The sequence below is a fragment of the Manis javanica genome, chromosome 14, assembly GCF_040802235.1.
Source record: "Manis javanica isolate MJ-LG chromosome 14, MJ_LKY, whole genome shotgun sequence".
Taxonomy (NCBI): domain Eukaryota; kingdom Metazoa; phylum Chordata; class Mammalia; order Pholidota; family Manidae; genus Manis; species Manis javanica.
In genome coordinates, this window is record NC_133169.1 from 46,840,152 (window position 1) to 46,848,722 (window position 8,571).

General features: G+C 38.6%; 1 pseudogene; it reads right to left on the reverse strand.

The window, feature by feature from the left end:
• Nucleotides 1-1,419: 1,419 nt before the first annotated feature.
• On the reverse strand, nucleotides 1,420-2,406 carry LOC118969109 (olfactory receptor 2H1-like; annotated as a pseudogene).
• Between the last annotated feature and the right edge of the window lie 6,165 nt (nucleotides 2,407-8,571).

The following is an 8,571-nucleotide window of genomic DNA, read 5'->3' on the forward strand; positions in this document are numbered from 1 at the left end:
CCAGCCTGCCTTCTCTGCCATGGGAGTAAGAAGGCAGACATGCTAAGGACAAAGCAGCTTGGAATGCGAAACCCACAAGGACAGGGCACTGCCCCAGAGTCATGCGCTCCCACTCTGGATTTCAAACGTGCAAGACATAAACACAGGCTATTGGTTAAGGCACTGACAGTCTGCTGCGACTACCTCGGTGTCCTCATATGTATTCTGGTGAAAATGTCATTATGACCCTTATAAGATTCTTTTTTAAGTAGTAATACCTCCAGCCTCCAGCTCTAAGCAGCATGCCTTCCATGCATGTTGTCCTGAACATCACTCACAGAGCTCCATCTTCACTCTTGGTAATGATGTGTGACACCCCTGCCTCCCCAAAAGCCTGTGACAAATCAGAGAACAGACATGTCTCACAAACTGTGTGGCGTTATTACTATTTCTGGTGGTACAAGGGTCTGGACAATTTCAAGAAACTCGTTGGACATTTCCATCTCAATTTACTGTGCTATAGTTCCAGGAACACTCCTTCGTGTCTTAGTTCCGTTAGAATAATTTCACTTGGGTTCAGGCAGAGTTGTATTTGTGCAATGTCCTAACAAAGCAGATAACGGATTCAATGATGCACTTTGTGTTTTTATACTTACTTGCATGATTTTTTAATTGACCTGCAATTTATGTGGGTAGAAAAATATATTTGTGTAATAACTTATTTGTAATCAAGTAAATGTGTGGTAATCTAATGTGGATAAAAGGTAAATTTATTTGCAATCAAATGGAGGTTAAGATAAGCATGAATTACAACCAGAGACCTGTGCATCTCATGAAATGAGAAGCACACACCTCTCCTGTATTCATATGCCTCTGAGGCAACTCACTGCCATGGATTCATTTCCTTGAAATTCCAATTGAAGAATATACCACAATATGTTCAGCCAGAATTTCTTGCTTACGCCCAAGATGTCACATATAGTGAAATGAAAAAGAAAAGATTTCAGATGTGTTAGGAAACTAGCGAAACTTTACGGATATTTCTTTCCATGCATACTTGCACAAAAGAAAACATAATATACATTTTTACATAGATTTTTAAATTAAAAAATGAATAATAGATATTTTTTTGGTTTTTAAAACAAAACTCTTCAACTCGTGGTCCTTATGTTCCGTAAGAAATAATAATGCATGTTTTTCAAAAATTAACTCAGCAAATAGTATTCCTATCTAAGAAAATATATTTTGAATTCTTGTTAGTTGTCATTGCATTTTTAGGTTTCTTTTTTAACAAAATAAAATATAAAATTACAGGAATGAAGAATAAGCCAGAAATTACTGCCTTTGAACTAAAATCAATCCTTTTAAGTGACAATTAAAAACTCTCAATTGGAGAGAGTGTGAATGTCATGATTTTCAACTCCACTTCTAGTTCAAAGGTCAACTTCTGTTTTTTGATGTGTTGATCACCTTGCTGAGAAGTCTTTGCAGAGCATTCTTCACCTCTTTATTTCTCAGGGTGTAGATGAGAGGGTTCAACAAAGGTGTGACCACAGTGTAGAAGAAGGTGAGGAACTTGCCATTTTTTGAAGCAAAGTCATTTTTAGGGTCTGTGTATGCCATAGCAATTGTCCCATAAAATATGACAACGACAGTGAGGTGGGAGAAGCAGGTGGCGATGGCTTTCTGCCTTCCCACCTCAGACTGGATTTTCCCCAGGGCTTGAGCTATGTAGACATAAGAAGTCAGAATCAACCCCAGTGGCACGATGGTGAAGAGAACAGCAGACATGGTAATCTGCCACTCATTAGCAGAGGTGTCTCCACATGCCAGGCGTAGGAAGGCAGGAACCTCACAAAGAATGTCATCCAGGCAGTGGTGGGCACAGAAAGGTAGCTGGAATGTGATGGGAGGTTGGACCACAGATAACATCAGAGCTGACAGCCAAGCCACGAACACCAGCTTCCAACAAAACTATTGATGCATAATGACGGTGTAGTGCAGTGGCTGGCAGATAGCGACGTAGTGGTCAAAAGCCATCACCACTAACATGACATCTTCTGTGGGACTGAGACAGAGCAGCACACACAGTTGGATGACACATCCTGTGTGGGTGATGGTCTTGTCTGGCCCCCACAGGTTGGACAACATCTGGCGCACAGCAGCTGTGGTGTAGCAGAGATATAGGAAGGAGAGATTGCTGAGGAAGAAGTACATGAGGGTGTGGAGACGAGGGTCCATGCAGGAGAACAGGATGATGGCTGAGTTGGAGAGGACGATCATGGTGAACAAGAGGATCACAGCCCAAAAGCGAGCAATTTCCCAATCAAACCATTCAGAGAAACCAAGGAGGATGAAGCCCCTTGGGAAGCTCTTGTTTGCCATCACTGGTGCTCTTAGCACTGGGATTTGGATGTAATTGTACATAACGTTTGTAAATAAGTTCTGTGGAAAGGGTACACTGCCGTTTGTTTAGAGAATGAAAGCATTTGTTTTCCAGGGGTTCTTGCGACATTAGGCATTAGGTTTTTTCCACTTACATTAGAAAAATAATGATATGAATCTTTTCCACCATGCTGTATTTCCTATAAAAGAGGTTTTTGTAAGACACCACAATGGAGTTTATCTCTATAATTCTCAGCTTTCACAGTTAACATAAATCCAATGCATGTTCCTCTCCAGTTATTTTTTTGTAGTCATTATATATCTCTAAAATGCTTGGAAGTAAATGCTGAGCATAATGTAGTATTGTTCAAACGGTAGCCTGCAAATATATCAAACTTTAATTTCCATTGTTTACTGATGTTGAAAGAAACGTGAAATGGAGTTTATCCCAGAAAGAAACCAATCTGCTGTAAATATTGTCTCGAAATTATGAGACCCTAAGCTTAAATCACCCTCTGAGACTGAAGAACCACCTTGGGATAGGAGACAAACGAATTAAAAAAAAAAAGAGAGAATTCTGGGGTAGATACCCAATTCTTTTACCTTAAGTAAATTAAATTACTTTAAGTAAGCAAGTTGAAAACCCCAAGGAACTTATTCTTTTCTTAGAAATGGTTATGACTCCCAATTCAGATAATTCAGTTCCAGGTTAATGGAAATAAAGATATAATAGTCCTTGATACTTTTCAGGAAATAAACACCTCACATCATAAAACTAGTAAAATGTAAAGTACTATAATTTCTATCATCTCATAAATATCTCATTTTTTTAACAATCATCTCATAAATATCTCATTTTTTTAACAATTGGGAATATAAAATGTATGTTTTGAAAATAATAATTAAAATAAAGAAATAAATCAAAGAAGCAACATTATGAAATCTGATCATTTCAAACTCTACCTCATGGGAAGGTTAGAAAGATCCTGCATTTTCATTAGCTAGATAATCCTGACCTATGGAACATAATTTTTGGGAAAATAATACAAGAATATTAATTGTCTTCCAGGAAATGTAGAATACTTCAGAGGAAATCCAACATTGATTTAGGTTAAAAACGCTCAACAAAATGGGTATAGAGGGAACATATCTCAACATAAGAACAGCCACATATGAAAAACCCATAGCTAACATTATATACAATGTTGAAAATCTGAAGAATTTGACTCTATGATCAGGAACAAGACAAGGTTGCAAATTTCACCACTTTTATTCCATGTAGTACTAGAAGTCCTAGCCATTGTGTTCAGACAAGAGAAAATGATAAAAAACATCCAAATTGTAAAGAAGTAAAATTGTCTCCATTTGTAGATGATATGATACTATACTGAAAGCACTAAAGTTCACCAAAAAGCTATGATAACTAATAACTGGATTCAGTAAAGACGCAGGGTACAAAATCAATATAGATAAATCTGTTGCATTCTTATATATTAACAATGAACTAGTACAAAGAGAAATCAAGAATTCAATTTCATTTACAGCTGCATCAAAAAAGAATAAAATATCTATGAATAAATCTCACCAAGGAGGTGAAGACCGGTGAAAAGTGTAAGATACTTATGAAACACATTGAAGAAGACATAAGTACATGGAAATCTATCCTATGCTCATGGATAGAAAGGATTAACATTGTCAAAATGGCCATCCTGCTCAAACAATTTAGAAATTCAATGCAATCCCTATCAAAACACCAATGGTAGTTTTCAATGAACTAACAAAAATACTCCAGAGGCAGAGCAAAGATGGGGGTGTAAGTGGGAGAGTGGGAATCTCCTCCCAAAAAGATATATATTTTTGAAAATACAACTAATCCTAAAAGAGAGACCAGAAGACACAGGAAAACAGCCAGACAACATCCACAAATACGAGAGTCCAGTGCCTGGTGAAAGGGGTAAGATATAAACACCGGCCTGGCAGGACTTGAGTGCCCCTCACCCCAGCTCCTGGTGGGAGGATAGGAGCTGGAGTGGGGAGGGAGAGGGAGCCCAGGTCTGTAAAACACCCAGCCCCAGCCATCCGCACCAGAGCACAGACACAGTGCATGCGTGGAGGGCTGGAAACTAGGGAAACAGGGCAGCAAGACATCTGAGCACGTCCCAAAGGTGATGCCCATGTGACAAAGAAAAGCAAGTGCTTTTTGAAAGTCATAAAGGGACAGGGATGCACTAGCTGGACGGAAACAACCCAGGTCACAGTCCAGAAGCTGGAAATTCCAGGGAAACCTGGGCACACTAACCCCCTGGGCAACAGCTCTGAGACACCTCACAGAGGTAAACAGCCAAACAGCCCCCTGTCCATTACCCTTCTGGAACGTGGTCATAGCAGAGAAGCAGCCTGTGACTGGCCATGCCATCAGCAAGGGAGCTTCCTACATACTGGCCAGGCAAGACACAAAGACTAAGTCTACACACAATTGCCCAACACAAGCCACTAGGGTCGAAGTTGTCCCAGTAAAGAAAGGCCAGTAGCAAGTGAAAAGTTTGGCTCTCCCAGCTGACAGTCAATAGCACCTATCAACATGAAAAAATGAAAAGGCCAAACAATTTGATCCAGACAAGACTAACCCAGACAGCTTCGGCATCTGCTACATCTTCTGCTGAGAAGGAACCTGGGGAGATAGATTTAACCGGTCTTCCTGAAAAAGAATTCAAAACAAAAGTTATAACCATGCTGATGGACTTGCAGAGAAATACGCAAGAACTAAGGAAGGAGAATACAGAAATAAAACAAGCTCTGGAAGGACTTCAAAACAGAATGGATGAGATGCAAGAGACCATTAATGGACTAGAAAACAGAGAACAGGAACGCAGAAAAGCTGATACAGAGAGAGATAAAAGGATCTCCAGGAATGAAAGAATTCTAAGAGAGCTGAGTGACCAATTGAAAAGGAACAATATTCGCACTATAGGGGTACCAGAAGAAGAGAGAGAAAAAGGGATAGAAAGTGTCTTTGAAGAAATAATTGCCGTAAACTTCCCCAAACTAGGGGAAGAATGGCCTCTCAGACCACAGACGTACACAGAACTCCCACGACAAGGGATCCAAGGAGGGCAACACCAAGACACATAATAATTAAAATGGCAAAGATCAAAGACAAGGGCAAAGTATAAAGGCAGCCAGAGAGAAAAAAAAAGTTTACCTACAAAGGAAAACCCATCAGGCTATCATCAGACTTCTCAACAGAAACCCTACAGGCCAGAAGAGAATGGCATGATATACTTACTGCAATGAAACAGAAGGGCTTTGAACCAAAAATACTGTATCCAGCACGAATATCACTTAAATATGAAGGAGGGATTAAGCAATTTCCAGACAAGCAAAAGTTGAGGGAATTTGCTTCCCACAAACAACCTCTACAGGGCATCCTACAGGGACTGCTCTATATGGGAGCACTCGCAAAAAGAGCACAGAACAAAACACCCAACATATGAAGAAGGGAGGAAGAGGAATAAGATGGGAGAGAAATAAAGAATCATAAGACCGCGTTTATAATAGCTCAACAAGGAAGTTAAGTTAGACAGTAAGAGAGTAAAGAAGCTAACCCTGAACCTTTGGTAACCACAAACTTAAAGCCTGCAATGGCAATAAGTTCATACCTCTCAATAATCACCCTAAATGTAAATGGACTGAATGCACCAATCAAAAGACATAGAGTAATAGAATGGATAAAAAAGCAAGATCCATCCATATGCTGTTCACAAGAGACTCACCTCAAATCCAAAGACATGCACAGACTTAAAGTCAAGGGATGGAAAAAGATATTTCATGCAAACATCAGAGAGAAGAAAGCAGGAGTTGCAATTCTGCTATCAGACAAAACAGACTTCAAAATAAAGAAAGTAACAAAAGACAAAGAAGGACATTAGATAATGATAAAGGGCTCAGTCCAACAAGAGGATATAAACATTATAAATATATATGCACCCAATACAGGAGCACCAACATATCTGAAACAAATACTAACAGAACTAAAGGAGGAAATAGAATGCAATGCATTCATTCTGGGAGACTTCAACACACCACTCACTACAAAGGACAGATCCACCAGACAGAAAATAAGTAAGGACACAGAGGCACTGAACAACACACTAGAACAGATGGCCCTAATAGACATCTACAGAACTCTACATCCAAAAGCAACAAGATACACATTCTTGTCAAGTGCACATGGAACGTTCTCCAGAATAGACCACATACTAGGCCACAAAAAGAGCCTCAGTAAATTCCAAAAGATTGAAATCCTACCAACCAACTTTTCAGAACACAAAGGCATAAAACTAGAAATAAACTGTACAAAGAAAGCAAAAAGGCTCACAAACACATGGAGGCTTAACAACACCCTCCTAAATAATCCATGGATCAATAACCAAATCAAAATAGAGATCCATCAATATATGGAAACAAACGACAACAACAACACTAAGCCCCAACGACTGTGGGACACAGCAAAAGCACTCTTAAGAGGAAAGTATATAGCAATCCAGGCATATTTTAAAAAGGAAGAAAAATCCCAAATAAATGGTCTAATGTCACAATTATCAAAATTGGAAAAAGAAGAACAAATGAGGCCTAAGGTCAGCAGACGGAGGGACATAATAAAGATCAGAGAAGAAATAAATAAACTTGAGAAGAAAAAAGCAATAGCAAAATATAAATGACATAATAAAGATCAGAGAAGAAATAAATAAAATTGAGAAGAAAAAAACAATAGCAAAATATCAATGAAGCCAAGAGTTGGTTCTATGAGAAAATAAACAAAATAGATAAGCCTCTAGCCAAACTTATTAACAGAAAAAGAGAATCAGCACTCATCAAAAGAATCAGAAATGAGAAAGGAAAAGTCACGACAGACTCCACAGAAATACAAAGAATTATTAGAGAGTACTATGAAAACCTATATGCTAACAAGCTGGAAAACCTAAAGGAAATGGACAACTTCCTAGAAAAATACAACCTTCCAAGACTGACCCAGAAAGAAACAGAAAATCTAAACAGACCAATTACAACTAACGAAATTGAAGCAATAATCAAAAAACTACCAAAGAACAAAACACCCTGGCCAGATGGATTCAACTCAGAATTTTATAAGACATACAGGGAAGACGTAATACCCATTCCCCTTAAAGTTTTCCAGAAAATAGAAGAGGAGGAGATACTCCCAACTCATTCTATGAAGCTAACATCACCCTAATACCAAAACCAGGCAAAGACCCCACGATAAGAGAAAACTACAGACCAATATCCCTGATGAACGTAGATGCAAAAATAATCCACAAAATATTAGCAAACCAAATTCAAAAATACATCAAAAGGATCGTACACCATGAACAAGTGGGATTCATCCCAGGGATGCAAGGATGGTACAACATTCGAAAATCCATCAACATCATCCACCACATCAACAAAAAGAAAGACAAAAACCATATGATCACCTCCATAGATGCTGAAAAAGCATTTGACAAAGTTCAACATCCATTCATGAAAAAATTCTCAACAAAATGGGAATAGAAGGCAAGTACCTCAACATAATAAAGGCCATCTATGATAAACCCACAGCCAACATTATATTGAACAACGAGAAGCTAAAAGCTTTTCCTCTGAGATCGGGAACTAGACAGGGATGCCCACTCTCCCCACTGTTTTTTAACATAGTACTGGAGGTCCTTGCCACGGCAATTAGACAAAACAAAGAAGTACAAGGAATCCAGATTGGTAAAGAAGGAGTTAAACTCTTACTATTTGGAGATGACATGATACTATACATTAAAAACCCTAAAGACTTCACACCAAAACTACTAGAACTGATGTTGGAATACAGCAATGTTGCAGGATACAAAATCAACACACAGAAATCTGTGGCTTTCCTATACACTAACAATGAACCAACAGAAAGAGAAATCAGGAAAACAATTCCATTCACAATTGTATCAAAAAAAATAAAATACCTAAGAATAAACCTACCCAAAGAAGTGAAAGACTTATTCTCTGAAAACTACAAGTCACTCTTAAGAGAAATTAAAGGGGACACTAACAGATGGAAACTCATCCCATGCTCGTGGCTAGGAAGAATTAATATCGTCAAAATGGACATCCTGCCCAAAGCAATATACAGAATTGATGCAATCCCTTTGAAACTACCAGCAA